Source organism: Phasianus colchicus, chromosome 19, assembly GCF_987193195.1.
Source record: "Phasianus colchicus chromosome 19, bPhaCol1.hap1.1, whole genome shotgun sequence".
NCBI lineage: Eukaryota > Metazoa > Chordata > Aves > Galliformes > Phasianidae > Phasianus > Phasianus colchicus.
This window is the reverse complement of record NC_143454.1, coordinates 6001377-6021733: the sequence shown is the minus strand read 5'-3', so window position 1 is coordinate 6021733 and position 20357 is coordinate 6001377. Positions and strand designations below refer to the sequence as shown.

General features: G+C 43.9%; 2 long non-coding RNA genes across 8 annotated transcripts in view; both read right to left on the bottom strand.

Annotated features, from left to right (window-relative positions):
* Positions 1-9600, bottom strand: part of LOC116234181 (uncharacterized) — a 160357-nt gene extending 150757 nt beyond the window's left edge. For 5 of the 7 annotated variants that reach the window (XR_016458753.1, XR_004168075.2, XR_016458750.1 and 2 more), the window contains exons 1-2: positions 5981-9600; positions 3742-3880 (exon numbers count right to left, since the gene is read on the bottom strand). This is a non-coding gene — a long non-coding RNA (uncharacterized LOC116234181). The remainder of the gene's footprint in view (positions 1-3741; positions 3881-5980) is intronic. The other 2 variants (XR_016458752.1, XR_016458751.1) reach the window with 1 other exon arrangement.
* Positions 9601-16205: 6605 nt separating this feature from the next.
* LOC116234071 (uncharacterized) lies at positions 16206-19129 on the bottom strand. The gene is made up of 3 exons (XR_004168057.2): positions 18845-19129; positions 17392-17528; positions 16206-16415 (listed from the first exon to the last, which is right to left on the bottom strand). It is a non-coding gene; the product is annotated as an uncharacterized LOC116234071 (long non-coding RNA).
* Between the last annotated feature and the right edge of the window lie 1228 nt (positions 19130-20357).

Sequence of the window (20357 nt, the reverse complement as noted above, 5' to 3'; positions counted from 1 at the left end):
ATTTTTAATCAATGAACCTGCAGAATTACTGTGCTCTGGCCAACAGCTACCTCTGAGTCTGCTATACAAACTAATAGCTGAATTCCCTGTCATCACACCTTATATGACCTGAAGTAGGACAACACAACTACAGTCCAGCTGGTTTCATGCAGTCATCCGTTGGAACAGGACTTCAGAGCAGCATGAGTGACATTAAACATTAGAGAATGTGTGCCTTACCCTCTTCTGCAAAGCTCCTAGAACTGAGGAATGGTACTTAATTATGAAAAGAATATAAAGAAAAGGTTGCAGATGTTGCAGCAGACCTGCACATGTCTAGTGTCCAAGTTGAACTGACTTGGGAGAGACAGTTGATTTGGGCACCCAAACCAACCTGTGTGATGCAACCAGCGTAGCTGAGTGAAGGGCCCTGTCTCTGAAGTGCTGACCACATGTCAAGCTCCATCCTGAAGCAGGCTCCACTTGGAAAAATGGAATAAGGACCAATCGCTCTGCAGCAGTCACCATGTAGAGTGTGGAAAGCGTTGAGTGTGATATGGCACTTTGGTACATATGCAGGCATTCACATATGGCTGCACTTCACTTTTAAATGTCTCTCAAGAGTTGTATATTAAACAGAAGAAGGATTTTTCCAGGAACTAACAGAGTTGGCAGCCTTTTGTCTCTATTTTTTAAAGCAATTTATGAAAGAAAAGTAGCAGAGTCAATTTACAAAAGGCTGCAGTCTGGGTTTTGATAGATGAACAGATACACTAACAAAACCTCTCACATTTCACTGAGAACTCCACCTTCTTATCTCCTCATCCTGGTGAGGAAAGAATAAGGCAGGCAGGCAGATGAGCAGCTGAAAGAGCTAGGCAATGTTTAAACTAGCAAATAACTAACCAAGAGATCATTCTCCTTACATTTTTCCAGATCCAACCAGATAATCAGTTAAGTGTTTCCTCTTGCATTTTGCCTCCCTCTTGGGAGGGAATGAGTGAGATGACAGTGATTTACACTACAACCTGTTGTAAAGAAGTCCTATGTAATTTTTTTGAGGCACAGTCTGGCAGCTCTGAAGGAGTAGTGCCCCTTCTGCAATCTAGGACGTTGCACTGGGGAGTAATAACAGTGTCAGAAGGTAGCATCAAGGAGATGATAGCAAACAACAGCACTTTTCCCAGCTGGTTATGCAGACCTGCTCCCAGGCAACATGTAGACTTCCTCCTGAGGATGTTACATGAGTTACACCTGTGTTGATTTCTGATGAAAGCATTTCAGCCATTAACATACTGTAATCTAGAACTTAAACACTCAGTAAGGGAAAAATGCCTTTTCATTTCCAGAAATGTACAGAGAAGGGCTAGGCACTTCGACTGAAAGCTTTGTGGAGCATTTCAATTGCAAGCTAGGATTTCTGAGATGGATTGTTATCTATTGGGATGTCCTTTCAGTGCTACATATTCACATGCTAATCTAGAAGTGGTGCTCACAGTCCCACCTCCATCAGCAGTTCTAATCTTCTTGCATTCTCAGCAGAGCTCCTATCCTCTGCACAGCCAGACATCCTTACGCTCATCTCTAATGCAATATTTTTAAAACACTGTTCTCATTTCTCTTCTAAATTTAAAACGAAAAATAACTTCCAAACCTCAGCATTTTTTTTTCCCCCCACAGCGAATTTCTTGATCTGCAACAAATTCTACAGGAAGAAGCTTCTATGCTTCATCTGCTCCTGTCCCTCAAAGTACAGCCTTCCTCTCCTAAACTGGAATTTATAATCCATTAGATTTTAATGTAGAAAAAAACACTAAGACTTGAAAAGAAAAAAAACAGATGAAAAATATTAATCACTCTCCTCACTTCAGCTAGGCTTACTGCAGCTTCTGCTGAAGTTCCTCACAAACACTATAAGCAACAACATACACATAAGAAGAAACATAGGCTTAACTGAAAAAGCTATCTACTTGATTAGAAGGGCCTCATGTGTTTCTGTAATAAAACTACAAATATTTTTTTGCACAGTTAATCCATTACGTCACTATACAATGACAGAAGAAACTCAAGCAAGAGTGGGTGAAGGTAAACATAAGTAAAGAAAAGAGGTTGCTTGAGCAAAACTCGCAACACAAGTGAAAAATATTAAAGATAGCAGTGACTGCTGCCTGAATTCAATCTGCAGATCCCATGGGTTTTTTTTCCTCAAACCCCAGCTCCTGGAGTCATAATGAGGAGAGAACCTTCTCAAGTCAAACATCTTGCTCTTGTTCTCAGTCAGAAAGTGCTTGAAGAAAGCTCCCATTTAAAATATACATATATAATCTTTTAAAAGATGAGTTTACAAAAGGATTTTTGAGCCTATCTTAAAAAGCATTGCCTCCCTCCTGCTGGAGTGGTAGAAGAGAATGAATGCCCACATCTGCTGTGCTGCTGCACTACAGTCCTTACTCCTTCCCCAAATCTTACCCGAGCTCAAGGATCTGCAGCCCAGCTTTCCCTCTCCCTTGCTCTGCACTGCCTCATTACATGAAGTTCCTGCATTCCCTCCTCCGTCTCTGCACAGCTCCACTGCAGTGCAGCACTACTAGAAGCCAGCAATACCAGAAGCCCGTTTTTCCAGCTCTTTTCCTCACTCTCCCCCATGCTTCAGCATTGCAGCCGGCACTGCTCCACCTCCCAGCCCTGCACTGCAGCAGCTTGCTAGCTTCCCCCATCTCTGCTCACAAGTTCTGTTTTTGCACTGCAGCACAGCAGGAAGCTTTGAGCACCACCACCTTTCTCCAGAGCCCTGTGGCACAGCCCAGCCCCGGAGCACCAATCCCACACCCTGCTGCTCTCTTCCCTGCTCAGCTCTTTCCATTCAATACCAGGCTGCAGTATTGCTGAAGCATTCACCATCTGTCATGCTCCTCAGTCCCTACCTTTGGTGTTGCAAAGATCCCCCTCATCCCAGTACATTCTCAGCCAGATTCTGGTTTGGAGTCCCATAAGATTCACCCCTCCCTCTACTGCCACTGCTCAAGCACAATTTTATATTCTCTGTATTTGTGCAGGAGTCTGCAGTCACTGCTCAGAGACAATATTGAAGCACACTTGGCAAGTACAGATTGTTTAGAGAGTCATCCTGGATTTACTAAGGGGAAGTCATGCCTAACAAACTTGAGTAATTTCTTTAAGGAGGTGACAATGACAAGGGAAAGGGTGAAGAAGTAAACCATAATTTAGCTGGACTTCAAGAGCCTTTTGATACAGTACCACATAAAAGGCTAATTTATAAGGTTAATATGTATGATGTTAATGGCAAAATACTCAGCCGAGAAGCTTTTTTTGATTGCCTTAACACAAAACTAGGAGGCAGGGGAAACCAGTGACTGATCACAGGAAGGGGAAAAAGAAACTAACACAGGAACTTCAGAATTTGTGCTTTCACACCCCTTCCTTGCAGAGAGTTTTCTTCTCATACTTTCTAAGAAGCTGCACAAAACTCACTGTAGAAATTATTAGTTTTGGTCATCAAACAGGCTACACTTGGAGAAAGGTCAAAGTTATATCCTTATTGTGCCTCTAAAGAACATCAAACATAATAAAAGTATAGATTCATGGCGCTTAATACAACGTACTATGTGAGATGAACTGGTGAAGTTACAAGCATATGAGGTTAGACAGATATTCAGATGACATTAAAAGGAAGACCAAGAAGAAATGAAAAGAAAGATTCATAAGTCTGAACACAGCCTTAGGTCTCTAAAGCAAACATACCTTTCTTGCCACTCCAGAGTCAGGTCACTGCTATCATTGGTTGTCTTGCTCCAGGTGATATCAGAGGTTGATGACGATAAAAGAGCAGGTTCCCTGCCTTCACATGCAGTCTGTGTTCTTCTCGGACATTAACATTCATCTGGCAAGAGATTAACAAACATATTCTAAAACTACCAAAGGATAGGAAGGCACTTCTCCATTCTGACATAGTTTCACTAGTGCAAGAGGTGCAATTACAAGACCCGTGGAAGGTCTGGAAGGTCCCTGCAGCCACCTCCAGCTTCCTCACAAACCAGGGACTGCAACCTGACCACTGCTCTCTAATACCAGCAAGCTCAGCGTTTCTCTTTTTTTCCCCAGAAAAAAAAGCACATCTGTTTTCAGTAAATGCTGTAAATTAGTTAATGTTTGTAAAGTGCTCTGATCATGTGAAGTGCTATATAATTACTACATATTATCAATATAATTTGGCTAGATTGTGCCTCAGCCGCCTCCTCTCTTCATTACAGTTTTGAGAGAGTTTTTTCAAACATCAGCTCTTTGGGGCAGGGACTTTGTGTGGCATGCATCTCAAAACAATCTTAACCTTTATTGAAAGGCCCCGGAAAGTAATTAACAAGATACAGCACTGAGATATGCATTTGGAGCCATGTACCCGCCCACAGTGCTGCCTGGCAGCAAACTGCCAGATGCCTCTCACAGAGGAGGACCAGCTCTGAGGGGAAGTTATTACCTCTCCATGTGTTGGGGGTACACAACTCAACCACCAAAAGAAAGCAAAGCCAATGGTAATGTGTACCAGACTTGAGCAAGGGCAAGGCCTCTGCATGCCATGGCTGGCCTCAATGTAGTGATGAGTAAAGCCCCTCATCTAGCTGAACTGCTGAAGGAGATGCCCACTAATGAATATGTCTGTTCATCTTCGTGCATTTGTTAGGATCCCCATGCAAAGCAGGGAATATAAAGACAGACATCCTGCTTCAGGAAGCAGTGAGGAGAACCATCCTCATGTTAACAGCCATGCATGCAGCCCTCAGGGGCACAGTGCCATGTCAGGCATCCCTCCCCTCTTGTCCTGTCCCCCCCCCCCCCACACACACACACACAGCTGGAGGGATCCTAAGGACTACGCCTGCTGCTTGGGTGAGCTTCTCAGCCAGACCTCTCGGGTCTCAGCTAGCAATAGCTCTCACCACACACCGCTGTTCCAAACAGCCTGCTTCTTTATGCCTTCTTCTCGAGAATCCCAGATTTCTGTGGGCTTCAGAAGCAGAAGCTTTATGAAACTCCTCTCAGCTGCAGGCTAAAAGCTGATCAAAAAACCCACAGCTCTTTAATGTAAAAGAAGTGAACTTAAAAATACCTGGCTTAACTCTTCTTAAAAGGCACAGAAAGAATGTCAAGAAAAATCTTTAAGTCCGGCTTACAGAGAGCACAAAATCCCAAATGCTCTTTTTTAAAAAAGACAAAAAACCAAAACTGAGACCGACACCCAGCACTGCAACCTAAAGGCTGCACATCATACCCTAGTCCTGCTCACCACACCATTGCTGATACAAGCCAGGATGCCACTGGCCTTCTTGGCCACCTGAGCACACTGCTGGCTCATATTCGCTGACTGTCCATCAGTACACCAAGGTTCCTTTCCATCAGGCAGCTTTCCAGCCACTCTTCCCCAAGCCTGTAGGGTTGCCTGTTGTTGTGACCAAAATGCAGGACCTGACACTTGGCCCTGTTGGAACTCATACAATTTACTCAGCACATCAATCCAGTCTATCCAGATTCCCCTGTAATGCCTTTCTGCCCTCTGGCAGATCAACACTCCCTCCCAACTTGGTGCAACTTATGAGGATGCACTCAATCGCCTCATCACAATCACTGATGAAGATGCTAAATATGAGTGGCCCTAGTACCAAACCCTGGGGGACACTGCTTGTGACTTGCCACCAACTGAATTTAACTCCATTGACCACAACTTTTAGTTAATGTTTGTAAAATGCTCTGATTGTGTGAAGTGCTATATAATTACTACATATTATCAATATAATTTGGCTAGATTGTGCCTCAGCTGACTCCTCTCTTCATTACAGTTTTGAGAGAGCCACCCAGCCATCCAGTTTCAGCCAGCAGAGCATACATCCATCTAAGCCATGGACAGCCAGCTTCTCCATGAAGATGCTGTGTGGAACAGTGTCAAAAGCTCTAGTGAGATTTAAGTAGACCACATTGACAGTCTTACCTTGGACAGCACCTCCAAGTGGGAAAAACCATCATCCTCACTGCTGTCCGGTTGTCCTTGCAGAGCACTGTTCTGCAGGCAGTACGGGGAATTGCTGGGCAGGCACATCCGCATCACTGAGCAGGGACCTTTTGCCACTGCCTCCTGCCCCTCAATTCATCATCATTGTTGTTAGGGGGAGGAGCGGACAGGGACAGTGGACTGCAGCAGGAACTCTGCCTGCCGGTCCCCTCCTATTACTTGTTTGCAAAGCGGTGGGTGTGACATACTCCTTGTGGAGCCTAAAACTGCTCCTAGAGTAACTGCCTAAAACCCAGTGCTGGTAGGGATGGGCACCACTAATCTATTACCCGCTCCCTGATGCTCTTCAGCCTCTCCACTTCCTCCTTCAAATCAACCATAAGGAAGAGTAAACCATCCAGCTGATCATATCTAACACAAGCATCATCTCCACCACCCAGCACTGCAGCCAGAGATGCGTGCACTGCATGTCTGTGTAGAACTCAGCTAGGGACTCCACGTTTTTCCTGGTAATAGCCTTCCACCAGCATGCATCCATGACAAACCAGCAGCTCACTCCCACTACTTAGGGTGGCCCCGATGGCATACAGCTGATCCACTCCGCCCTGTGACCCAGCAGTGAGGGCTCTGCCCCACCACGTTACCAGCCCACCTACAAGGGCTCCCACACTACCACTGCAACAGCGACTGAGCTGCAGCTGCTCACTGCGCGGTCACGTGACCACACGGCTAACGGTTTCTCCACGTTTAAATAACGCGCGGTAGCCCCGGGCACTGCGCATCACGTGACCGCACGGCTAACGGTTTCTCCGCGTTTAAATAGCCCGCGGTAGCTCCAGAACGCCTCCCCCACCCCCACTTGTGTAAAAAAGACCTAGCCAAGCCCGCTGCCGCCTCGCTACGTTGACACGTGAACGGATGGCTTATGGTTTCCCCACGTTTAAACAACCCGCGCGACACGCACGCACCGACTCCTCCTCCCCCACCGCAGCCCTGAGGCTTTTTATAATGGCGTGGGTGCGGCCGTCGTTGCCTTGGCAACGCCCACGCCAGTCTGTCTCGCGAGATCTGGCGGGATTCCCCCGGGAAAATGAAGCTGTCACTTCTGGCGCCCTCCATCTTTCACATCAATCAGAAAGACTCAAACTTCAGGATGAAATTCCACGGAGATCTGTCGAATTACTAGGGAACTAGAACAGAGAAAATATTTGTTCTGTGACAAGATGTGTTTGAAACTGCTGAAGTGAGGCAAAAAAAAAAAAAAAAAAAGACGAACAAATGTTAGTAGAACATCAGATCTTAAAAGTGAAAGCTGTCAGGCTGCGCATAAGTTGCGATTGGGAAGCTGGGAGAGTTCTGGAATGTGCAAAATGCTTTACAAAGCACTGACACTGCTTGTGTTGAACTGGCACTGCTGCCCGGAGCTGTGGGTGCCATCCCTGGAGGTGCCCAAGGCTGTGGATGGGCCCTGGGCAGCCTGAGCTTGGAACTTGATCATCTTTGAGGTCCCTTCCAACCCGGCTGCTCCATGACTGTTGATGATGTGTCCTAAAGTCGGTGCTTCCTGGAAGAATTATCTGAGAAAAATCAGGATAAAAAATCTCTGAAGTGAGCCATTAAACATATGCAGAACTTTATTTCTGCTCCAGGATTCATGCACTGTAGCTTTGTTAAAAGAGTTGTTTGTTTCAGAGGTTTCTACCTTTGGACTTCTTTTCTGAGGGCCTCTCTCTGAGCTCCATTGGGATGGAGGGAAGCCTGGAATTGCTCCTATGCAACAAAGTGAAGCAGAGGAGCCTCATAGGTGGTTCTAATGATCAAAGCCACAGCTTCTTGCTCCCAGCCCAACACTAGGAGGCTCAGCAAATCCAAATACAATATTCAACCAGTTTCTCAAAGAAGCTCCTTACGTGAGAACAGGCTGGTGTTTATGAACATGTGCCACTAGGTCTTGAGAAGTTGCTCTTGAATTACCTCATTAATGCTTATAAATATGTAAAGGGTGAGTGTCAGGAAGATGGAGCAGGCTCTTAGTGACGTCCAATAACAGGACACGGAGCAGTGGGTGCAAGCTGGAACATAGGAGGTTCTTCACATACAGGCTAACAGAGCACTGGAATGGGCTGCCCTGGGAGGTTGTGGGATCTCCTTCTCTGGAGACATTCAAAATGTGTTCCTAGGTGACCTAATCTGGCTGTTCCTGCTCCAGCAGGGGATTGGATGAGATGATCTTTCAAGCTCCCTTCCAGTCCCTGACATTCTGTGATTCTGTGATTCTGTAATTGCCACGAACACTTTGTGTAACCCACCCGGATCTCTCCAGTTTCTGTCCCTGTTCGTAGTCACAGGGAGGACTGTTACTCTCCAATCATTTAGAGACAGACCAGGAAGCTTCAATATTTTTTGGCACGGCTGAGACTAAGAAAGCAATGGAGAGGAAAAAAATAGGTATATAAAACAGCAGATCAGATCGTCTGCTCATGCAAATGGTTTTAATGCTGCCGAAGTCAATGGAACAACGTCAATTTACAGCTTCTGAGGCTCTTGCTTAGTCTGCAGACCTGGGCCAGAAATCAAAGCACTAGTTGAAACACCTGGCTTGCAAATCCTGAAGGAATAGATTTCTTTGTAAGTTCTTGACTGTTAGGGCTGACAGAAGGAAGGATGTGTTCTTGGCCAGGCTTTACATGGTTGGAAGGAGAAAATGAGATTCAGTTTTTATTTTAAAAAATGGGTGCTTTGTGCAGAGGCAGACTCTGTGAGACCCCCTGCCTCAGACTCATATTTTGACCAGCAACAGCTGTCAACTTTTAGTCGAGCTTTGTCCCTCTTTGGAATGCATTCATTACTTCTCATTTTGCAGTGTGAGGGGGATTGCTTTAAGAAAAAAAAACAAAAAGTTCCAGTACTTAAGATTATAAATATATCCTATTAGGGTTTCTTTTTCTTCCCTTCCAGACAAAAGCGTTTCTGCTTCCAAGCTTGGTAGACCTCCTGACCCTGCTGATGTGGGTGGATGGCTCTGCATGTTCTGAATCATTTGCTTCCTTTTCAAGTGTTGCTTTCTCCTTATTTCAATTACCCTTCCTTTATAATTACATGGGCCGCTCCAGTGAGCGGGAGTGCTCTGGAGCTGACAGACCGTCTAACAGCAGGGCATGCTGGAGGCAAAATCTACATCCTTATCTGCCTTGGGCACCGGGGAAGCTGTGTGTTTAATAGCACAGGAGAAATTGTTCAAGGATATTCAGACACAAGCGATTGGTGGTGGGTTCACTGCCCGGGCTTGTACCAGGTTGGACCATGTGTAATTGCTCTCTCCCTCAGAGAGTTGTAAACTGCATGTACAAGGATCACCTCCCTTCATTCCTGCTGAGTGATTGCCTCTGTGGCACCAGGAGTCAAGAAAGTTTGGTCTGATACCTATTTGAGCTCAATGGGAGTCTTGTAACTAAACTTGAAAGAGATTAGTTCAGCCCCCAGTAGGTGCAGCCAGCACGGATGTGGCTAGGACAGGAAAAGAGGGTGGCAAACAGTGACTGATGCCTGGCCCTGCAGCTGCAGGTGTTTATGGATGTACAGCGTGGTGATTCCTGTGGCCAGGGATAACTGCATTAGATTCAGAGTTTTGCACTATGCAATTTCTCAAGAAACTTTTTTTTTTTTTTTTTTTTTTTTTGTTCTGATTTTCATTTTATTTGCAACAAAAATGAAGTGGTTGGTTTTGTATAGAAGTCTTACAAAGTAGCAGACTTTAAATTGTGAGAGATTAAGCTTTAGAGGTGGAGGCTTAGATTTATGTTGCTAGTTCTTTCCATTGAAGCTGTGTCCCGTCTATTTTAAGAAAATGCTTTATTAAATAGTTTCCCAAAAGTTCAGATGGATTTCTGAGGCCACTTCCTGATTTCTTCTCCCTGTAGAATCCAGGCTCACTGAATATCCCATCCAGACAGTGCACTATAATGTGGTGCCTTTTAGTAACCCATAGGGATATTGGAAATATACCTATTTAATCAGACCTTAAAAGCCTATCTCCAATTGCAGAAGAGGTAGTGGAGCTGTTGCAAAAAAAAAAAAAAAAAAAAGACAAAAAAAAAAAAAAAGGTGCATCCTGTGAATGCTTGAGCCGAAGGGTATTTACTGTAGAGGAAAGGATTTTTTTAGCCAATTAATTACACATTTCAAACTTAATCTCATATTGAAATTCTAAGAGGAATGCGTGTGGGAACAGAATGGGAGAGGGTGTCAAAAGGTTTTTCTTTAACAGCAGTTCCTGCAGTGAGTCATGAAGAAAGGGCCATAATTGTTCCTATTGTCTTGTGTGCTTTGGTACAGCCACCTGTTGGTTATTTGTGAGCTCATCATTATCACTTGCATTATATTGGCTCTGTATGAAAGAGATTAAGCTGCTGGGGTTGTGTGGCTGAGCAGTACCATGGTACCAGAGGTAAGAACATAGAACTATTTTTCTCTTGATTCATCTAGGATTTAAAGGTGTATAAAATAACTTGGAGAGATGGTAGATCTCACCACAAAGAGAGCAGTTGAGCATCTTGCATGCACAGCTTTCCTTCCACTCAGTGTGCTTCCTTGCTTGTGCTTGTTCTGTGCTCAGCCAACAGGTAAAAGAGAGGCATGGATGCTTGCTCTCTACAAAGTGAGTCCAGGCTACTGCTTCCTTCCTGGGGACAGGAAGCAAGAGGAAGGCAGTCTTCCCTTAAATTCAGTGGGGATCAGAAAGAAATTAGTGCATACAAGCATGTCAGTGCTATTACACAACAGTCCGCAGTCACACTTACCTCTGCAGTGCTTTTAGCTGAAGCTGCAACCCGAAGTTGAGAAGGTGCAGAAGCACCTGGCGCTGCTCAGCTCGCACAGCAGGCTGCCTCCTAAATCTCACTTGGTTTGCAGCCTCAGAAGGAAGAGAGCAGGGCAGGGTGGAAGCAAAAAGGTCAGGACAGCTAAGAAGAAAGTGTGGCCAGAGATCAGGCTGTCTTCTTACAAAGACTTGAGCATTAAGTAAAACAAGGAGAGGTGAGGAAGAGCATTCTGCTATGGAGTGGTTAGGACTGACTTTTTTTTTTTTTTGCTTTATTGGAGTTGCCTTAAGGGTAAAAGGTCAGCACTATCCTAGACCTCTTACCCATCAGAGCTATCTCCATAGGAGCAAGGAAAGCTATGGCTTCTCCATCCCTTGTAAAGAGCACAATGTGCTCTGTGCCTTGCCTTGGGACATGACTCGGTATCTTTACCTGGGGAGCGTTTCTTTTTATTCTTTTATCTTATATTTGGATGCAGCAACAGAGGCAGGGGACTGTTCAAAATTCCCTTTGACTTTTCAAAATGTTTCTGGGAGCCTAAGGTATTTGTAGGAGTAAAATATAGAATTACAACCTAGGTGCTTGGTTCAGACCTCTGAAAGGATCTGGCAGTGATAGGGAGCAATGGCACATAATACCTAGGCCTCTCAGAAGTGGCTGTGGATCACAGAACCTCTCTGAAATCAAAACCCTTTCCTTTCCTTTTAATTCACTATGAACTTATTAAATCCAAGGAAGTCTACAATGAACATGCGCAAGCCTATGGAATCCAGGAGTGAAAGACTTTCTTAAAATGCTCCCACCTTCCTCAATCATCTTCCAAAACTTTTAAGTTTCAGGTATATTGACAGTGCATCATACCTGCAAAGGCATCAAGTAGTACATCAGATGAAGAGGAAAATAAATTAGTGTTTCTCTTATTCGGGGAAACCTCAAGTTATGACAGGAGCAAAATCTTATGTTACACAGGTTCTATAAATAACAGAGTTTAGTTCTCTCCTGAGATGTGATGAGAAGTGAGAGTAACTTCCTGGATTTTCTGAGAACAAAGAATCATTTCTCATCTGGGATGCCTTGAGGGAGGGTAAGAGCTTGTGGAAAAGGGTTAGAGGACAGAGGTCTGGAAAATTTGGGGCTCACTTCAGGGATTTCAGAGAAATCCAGCTCCTCAGCTCCCTTGCTGAATGACTTGGACAAGGGCTTAACAACTTTCAGTTTTCCTGCTGTAGAGAAAATGCTTGTGTAAAAGCATGTTTCTTCTCTTATCACCTGTGTCCAAGCAGAGGGTTAGTATTACAAGCACAAAATAATGAAACAATTTAAAGTTGTCTATATATCTTAGTTTCTAGTAAAGTCTCTTCTGCCACACGCTTTTTATCAGAACAGCTGTATTCTGCCCTGAGTCAGTTCCACCCCAAGTAGCTCTCAGCTTCACCTCACCCTGGGGAAATGAGAAAACGGGCTATGGGATAAATGTAGTTTTTCTCTCTCGGTCTACAGTGATTCTTCCTGCTTCATTCTGCCCTTCTGTGCCTTTTTAGCCTTATTCTTCAGCTTTCTCTCTTTTTTTTTTTTTTTTTTTTTGCAGATGCCATTCATCAAAATCTAGGATAGAACTGAACCTATAACCCAGAGCTAACACTGAAGTGCCAGACTAGCATAAGCTTTTCTTCCAATTAGAATGAATGAAAAGCTCGGAGAGTATTCGTTGATTCCATATCTTATATTTACACCATGAAGTCTCTTTGTAAATCTTTGCCCTGAGAATTGCCTTGGCTTTGGTTCACCTCTGCTCAAACATCAGAAGCTCATGCAATACAAAATCAGATAGCTTTGAACACCAAACCATTTGACATATTTGTTCCTCAACTGGACACAACTTCTTTTATAATCAGGATTTGGATGCAGGTGTTTGCTAGATTACGTTCTCTTTACACATACTGTGTTTTCTGCTTCTAGGGCCCAGGAGATCAAAGAGCTTCGTAGCTGGAAAAGTCACAGAAAGCAGCCTGAAACAAACGAGAATGAAGGAGAAACAAATTGCTTTACTAATATCAAGGTGTAGTTGCAAATTGCCTTTACAGTATTCTGCTTGCTCTTTTCCCAGCCTCATTGAGTATTTGGAAGAGGGCAGCTGATGTGTGGTACTATAATTTTTATGTCCTTGAGGCTTGACACCTTTCCCTTATTTCCATAAAATGGGAACAATGACAATGTTTAAATGTTAGAACATGTCCTTCATCGTAACAAAATCAAGATTTTTTCTAGAAGTAAAAATGTTCTTGAAGTGTGCTCATACTCACAGCTTTTTGCAGATGCTGTGTTCTGGGGACATCAGCTCCTTTTTCTTCCTGCCCAAGGCTGGGTCCTTCTGTGTGATAGGAACAAGTGGGCACTGGATTTGTATCTTCATCTCATGCATGAGATATAGAAAAGTAATAAAATTAAAATAACCCTTAGAGCTGCTAAGAGGTGGTTTTTTCATTTTGGAAGTCTTTGCCCCAGCAAATCAATTCACTATGTACTAAAGATAATTAGGGCATCTTATTTAAAACTTATGATCTAATTAGTGGCTTTAATGGTAGTTAATTACACAGAGAGCAACAAAGCAGTTATATTTCCTATCAGACTTCTTCTAAGTCAAGGTGCAGGTATTTATCCAGGGCCATAAAGGAGAGTGGATACCACACTTAACATCTAATTACACAAAATTGTCCACAGTAATTATGAGCAATGTGGTTTTATTTATCTGGTTTAATTACAGGGGCTCTGCAGTCTCTGAGCTGGCATGGTGACAGGGAGGACAGAGGGGAGATGAAGTGCCATCCCTTACATAACACCACGGTGGTACTGCAGGCTTTGTCCTGAACATGGAGCCAGATCCCAGCCAGAGACCAATGGAGACCCTGAGGACTTGAGTCCCATCAGATCCTGGGGACTCAGAGAAGCTGAATAGGCACATGGGATGGACAAAAACCTGCAATTACAGAGCTGCATGAGATATTTCAATGGATGTCTTGTAGCATAAGTAACCCAATGTTAACAGGAGATCTAACAAGGACATCTCATCTGTTTCGTTGTGAAAAGGTACTGCTTAGCCCCATATCCCCTCACATCATAATATTAAACTTTTTCTAGATACCATCCACTGCTGAAACGTTATGGAAGCTTTCACAGCATCTCCAGAAAATCAGTGTTGCACATGACCTCAAGACCCTTCAGTTTACATTCCTATATTCTCCTGTTGCCCTGTCTTTTCTCTCCCATAAATCAGTTATCCCCTTCTGAGCAGGGTGCCATTGAGTTGTAAAGTTTAGAACGATGTATTATTTACCTTCCAGAAAAATTGCTGGCCTTATTCCTGCAACCTCTAAAGACAGTATTTCCAACTGCTTTGACTTTATAAAATTGCAAGAAGCGGCATGTATAGCTCTACTTCTTCATTCATACCCTCAGGACATTTCTGTGTTACAGCAAATCGCTTGTTCAGTGGCTCACTAAAATTTTGAATTAGTGGTAAATACATTTTGACCTTATTTTTCTCCTGATAATTGCTCTATTTATAGAGAAGTCACTGATGGTCATGCTAATTTCTTCCATCTGAGGATTAGGCTAGCTCCATCAGAAATAATCTATGGTATATCCCATTTAAAATAAAGAAAAATGGTTTCTTCTTTAAGAATAAATCTGCTCTTGTTTTTTGGGGGGTTTTTGGAGGTTTGTTTTTTTTTTTCATAAAGCTAGAATGAAATACTCATTGGAGGAAAAGACAATAACTTTCACTGGCGAGTTAAGTCATCTTCCTCCATTGGGTATCAGCTGCATTTGATGCCTCTGTTTTCTTGGAATTATTTGATCATCACCTAATAGGCCATTCTACAATGTTTTAGAGCCTTCACATAACTTAACAAAGTATCTACAGCCAGATATCCAAAAACACCAGTGTCTGATTTCTCAGTATTGGGGGCCAGAGTTCAGACCAGCTTTTTCAGGGGGGTAGACTTTATTTCTTTTAACAAACACAGTCACCATTGCTACATCACTTAATTCATTACATCCCTGACCTTGCACAAACTCTGTGATTTTTAAGATGCCTGAGCAAGGAGTTCTCAAGGCATCCGACCCTGCTGTGTGCACAAAGGATGTCTGCAATGCTCTCCTTTCTAATCACGCAGAACTGCAAGTACACCCTGAGCACGGGGCACCTTTGCTCCTTGCCACAATGAATCACAGCATGGAGTGACTGCTTGCTGGGAGGTCCATCTCTGACAGCGACAGCTTGGTGGCCATAGCTTCTAGTTCTTATTGACACAGCATCTGTGCTGGTCGTAAATTTGGGAGGTTTTTATTCTGAGTGCAATCAACTGGCCCACAGTCCAGAGAGTGATGGAGGGACCTTGATCTCAGTATGCTTGGTCCCCACCGCTTGCATTGCTGGGTGCTTGCTCAGTCTTGAGTCACTACAGGTTTTATGGTTCAGTACCACAAAGCAATTAACGGCAAGTGAGTGAGCATTCCCAACCTTTGCTAAAAATCGTGGCTGTTTATCAATGTGTCAGGCTGCTGGCAGATTCAAGAAATCTAAATTTAACAGGTGACTGGTTCCTCCATGCCTGGCTGCAGTCAATGGATCTTCGGGAAACAGCATCCCAACCAGGCAGCCAGCACCAGCAGAGGAAGCTGGGGAGAAGTGAATGAATGGGGCCAGCTCCAGAGTTCAGCATAGGAAAGGCTTTTTTACACCACAGCTGCTTAATGACTTTTTCAATTGATTTCAGCAGTGCTGCTTTTCGATTACTGATTCCATCCCAACCACTGGGCAGAGAAATGGGCTTAGGGAAATAATAGGAAAAGGGAAGAAAAAAAAAAGTACACAAAAACTCAACACCAGCGATAACACAGTGACATCTGTCCAGACACTTTATGCTGAACTGGAAAAAAAGAGAGAAATTGCAGTTTATCCCATTGCTCAGCCAGTGTTGTGGAGACAAGTACACATGTCCTTGCTTGCTTGCAAGCCTCAGTTCATCCATGCACGTTGACCTGCTCCTTGGTTTGGAACCAGCTGCAGAAAGCAGCTGTCATCCTCTGTTACTCTGCCAGCTCTATTCTTAAGGCAGCCATCAAAGTCTGGCACTGACTGAAGGCAATTCAATTAACTGTGACGGTCAAACAGAAACTGAGGGTCAATTGAAGTTTTTGTTGTTGTTGTTTTTTTCCCTTCTTACTCTTTATTTTCATTCTGAAGCCTAGAGACAAAAGTTCAACCCTATCTTTGGAAGGGTTTTAGCAGGTAAGAATGAGAGAAGGATGCTGCCTACGTAGGAAAAGCCCGCTTTGGTGCCTCCTGAGGAAGGGGAATGCACATCTGGGAGTGGGGTGAATCTTTTCTCAGTCCTGACAGCTCTTATGCTGCCTCCTTAAGATTCAGAGCACCTGGGCAGTGGCTCCTTACTGGATGACTTGAGACGTGCTTCGGCTGAATCCAGTAGTAATAATTAAATATCCCTTAGCTTTCCTGCTGCCATCTGCTCTGTGCCCACCATGCTGGCCGTTTCAGGCTTTTATCAGGCCTGTGGGCTTATTCCCAGTGCCTGCAGAAGAAAGAGGGAAAGTAAGAGGAGGAGGAGGATGGGAAGGTATGAAATGAGTGCCAGGATGTAGTGCCAGGCACAGCTGTTTCTCCAGCTCCTGCTTTGCAGCCAGCCTCCGCAGTTCCTTGCTAGCGTGCAAATAGTTGTAAAAATAAAGGTCAAACAGATAATCTTGATAAATATTTAATAGTTACCGTTTTTACATCTCCCTTATTGTTATGGATTGAATGTCTAACACCTGTGACATCTGGTGCACACGGAGCTGGAAGGAAGCATATCCAGCTTCACCTGCACAAAGGGCCAGCTTCCATGGAGCCTGCTGCCACCAGCATGGCCAGCTCCAGCAGCCCTGCACAGCCTGCATGCTGCTGGCTCTGAACAACTGCTTCCACCAGCAGTGCAGACTCATCTTTATTCTTCAGTGAGGTCTTATGAGGAATCTGGTAAATCAGAGCATCGAGACTCTGGGTTCCCTCATCTCTCCCTCAGGTAATTCTCATTAAGGACCATCTGCACAGAGGTGCATTACGTGTGCTGTGGTTCACAGCTTAGGGTCACTGTGGGCACTCACTCCCTAGAGGTGGAGTTCTTTGATTCAGCATGTTTGTCATGGGATTACAGACAGATTTCTGCCTCAGTGGGTCCTTGCTGGACTTTTTCCCAGGTTAAAACCAGTCATGAGGAGATTAAATGAAACTTGTGGTGATAACACTGTTGACTTCAGGGTCCTATCAACCAGCCAAGTAGTTACAGCACAACAAATGCAAGCTGTGCTTTTAGGGGATTGCTTGGCAATTAAGCAAACTGTGTACTTCCTCATGGTAGCTGGTAAGAAATCATCTGTCTTTGCACAGCAGATGAATACTTAATATACTGTGGGAGTTCTTCAGTTTGTCCGTGCATTAATTCATTGTGATCAATGGAAAACTCAGCGTGCCCTGCAATTGGCGTGTTGAGAAACAGGAATACATCTTACCAACTGTGAACTCCGTAAGACTGTGCACACGAGGTCTCAGTATCATCTTTACAATACGGTGATCCTGGATGAATCATTTGACTGGGCTTTGGAAATCCCTGGCAGTAATGGATCTCCACATGGAAGAACTAATGACCCTAAATACAAAATGAGTCAATGTGATAAAAGGAAGGGAATCCAACTCCACACACTCTGCTTTACATGCCCGGAGTCTTCGTACAGCAGATGAGAAATGCCAGCAGAGTGGCCTGGCTATGCATCACCCGTTTTGCATGGGAGCAATCAGTCCTCGTTTGGACAGGACAGCTCAGGGATTTAGATCCCTGTTCCAGCAGCCTAAAGACCCTTTAGATGCTATTTCTGTCCTAAATAGAAACTGGTCTTGGCACAAATAACTTTCCTGTATTCTTTCAGCTGGAACATAGCATTTTTTTTTTTTTTTTCAACTCTTTTCCTTTCAACCTTTGCCTCTAGAATCTCAGCCACGCTCCTCCCTCCCTACCCCAACCCAATCATCATCTCATTCTCATTGCAAGGAACATGTCATTAACATTTGATAGTGACTCCTTTCCCTCTCCTTGGCTACATTACTTTTTTTTTTTTTCCTTTTGTTGAAGCTTTATCACCCTGTTTTAGAGGCTACACAATGTGAAAACTGGCAGAAATTCAGGTTCAGATAGAATCCAGAACTGGCTCTACACATGAATTTAAGAGGTGTCAGTATTGGGGTAGCATAACATGCTCCCAAATAGCCTGACACAAATAGGGTGAGCATCAATGGCAGTTGAAGAGTCATTCAAATACTGCTTGAAGTCCTTAACAAAAAAGAAAGACTTGGTTTTGACTGTGATGGGAAATAGTCTTCTGGCAATATTTCAACTGGCTGCTGAGACGTGTTAGTACTGCAAACTTGCATTATGCCAGAAAGGCAGCACAGCCTCTGTTCAGCAGCTAATGGTCACATATGGTATCAGGGCGGTGACCTCGGGGTGGTTCAAGGTAGGCGTTAATGTCATCAAAGCAGTGTCAGAAAACTTAGACCTGGAGCTTATGTATGAAGTCATGACCATTTTTTTTTCCTTTTTTTTTTTTTCTTTTTGTGGGAGTTGGCAGGAACTCTTTGGAAGTGACCTATAAATGGGTATCAGCAGTATCTCTCATAAAAAAATTGTTCAGTAAACACTTCAGGAGCATAAGTCTAAACAACAGCTCCTAGGTAAGCAAAGAAATCTCATTTCCCAGCCTGCTTGCAAGCATCCCTCTGTACCCAGCTATGCAAGTCACTTCTGACAGAGCATCGCTGGCCGTTTCACTTGTCAGGTGGATTGTTCAGGTACTTTTGCTGATTGGATACTGCATAATCAATGAATATAAAGATATCATCATTATGAAGTAAACCGGAGATTTTGGCTAAGCAGGTTATAATAACAAAAAGAATGGATAGAATACTTACCCATATCCGGGGCTCACTGTAAATCTCCAAAGGAGGGATCTCCAGAAGGAAATCCTTCCCCACTGGTAGTCAGCTCTTAAATGGGTCTCAGAGAAGTGCAGCCAGGCTCCACCCCTTCTGGCAGTGCAGGTGAATTGCCTTCACCTGTGCTTCCAGGGCTGCCTCATTGCTCACCTCAGGCGACCAGAGGTTCAGGCCATGATTCAGCAGTTCCCATACAGATACCCAAAGTTTTAGAAATAGGAGAAAATCAATTAAATGCTATGGTATCCCTATAAATAAAGAATGAAAACAGACAAACAAGCAAACAACTTTTGCCTGTGAAGCCTTGCAAAATAGTCATTTAAGTGCATGCCCTATCTTCACTTTCTTAAAACATTCTTTAAACAGGGTTTTACTATCTCACTCAGTCAGTGTTCACAGAAAGAAAAAAAAAAAAAAGATAAAATAGGTCAGAAATGCAACTGGAACAAATGTGTTTGAATAAAAGAGAGCCAAGCAAACATTGCAGGTACCAGAACTGTGCAAACACAGCAAATAACACAGATCTTCCCCTCAGGAGAAGAACAATATGCAGAAGTCTTGATAGTTTAGTTCACTTAGCAGGAAAATGGTTGTGTCCTACAATTATACACCCTTTAACTCCTGAGGGAATCAGTCACTGTGTGGTGTGCAGGTAGGAGGGGACACGTGAGAGTCAGTCAGTTGTGACATTTGACTTCTGTGAGATAGAGCAGCCTTGTGGCAGCTCTGAATTGGTCTGTAATAAGAATTTCATTGAAGAGCCAGGGATCACTGCAGTGTACTGTAAGATAAATGGGGCTCCAGTGTCCCCATGTACTGAAAACCCAGAAAATCCCATGTGCTGTTATTACAAGGAAGTAACTTCTAACACATATGCCTATCTTCTGTCCTTGATGCTGTTCCAAGGACATCCCAAGTAGGTCTTCTGGAATAGCCAGCCTTGTGTGAACAAAAATATGGATGTTAATGTAAAGTGTGCCTACCGCCTCTGAAGCTGTGTGCTTTTGTGTGTGACTTTAACAGGCGTGACAACACTTCCCTCGTGCAGGTATTGCTGCTTTCGTCCAGGTGGAGATATCAGCTGCCCTTTCCATGCCCCATTCTCACCACTGCTTCTATTTAAGAGTTGGGAAGGCCACATCATCACGCTGATATACATCTGCACATCCACTGAGAACAGTTTCTAAAAGCCTATCCAAACGGTATTTCCTTCTCCTTTTGTCCCCATGACTTCCTCCAGAGGAGCAGAGCAGCTGAGGGACTTGCACTGAATCCTTGTCTGTGGCTCCCTCTGAGCTTGCTGTCTTTCACTTATTGAATTAGGATAAATTGGAACTTTCATAAAGGGTGATATAAATCATTATCTCAAGTTAGCAGATGTGGACTCACCAGGGTAGAGCTGTGTTAATAACTCCTTCAGATTAGGGCTGATTGGTACAATTTGAAACTTGTTTCTCTCAGCTTGATCAGTCTAGTTGTAACTGTGGCA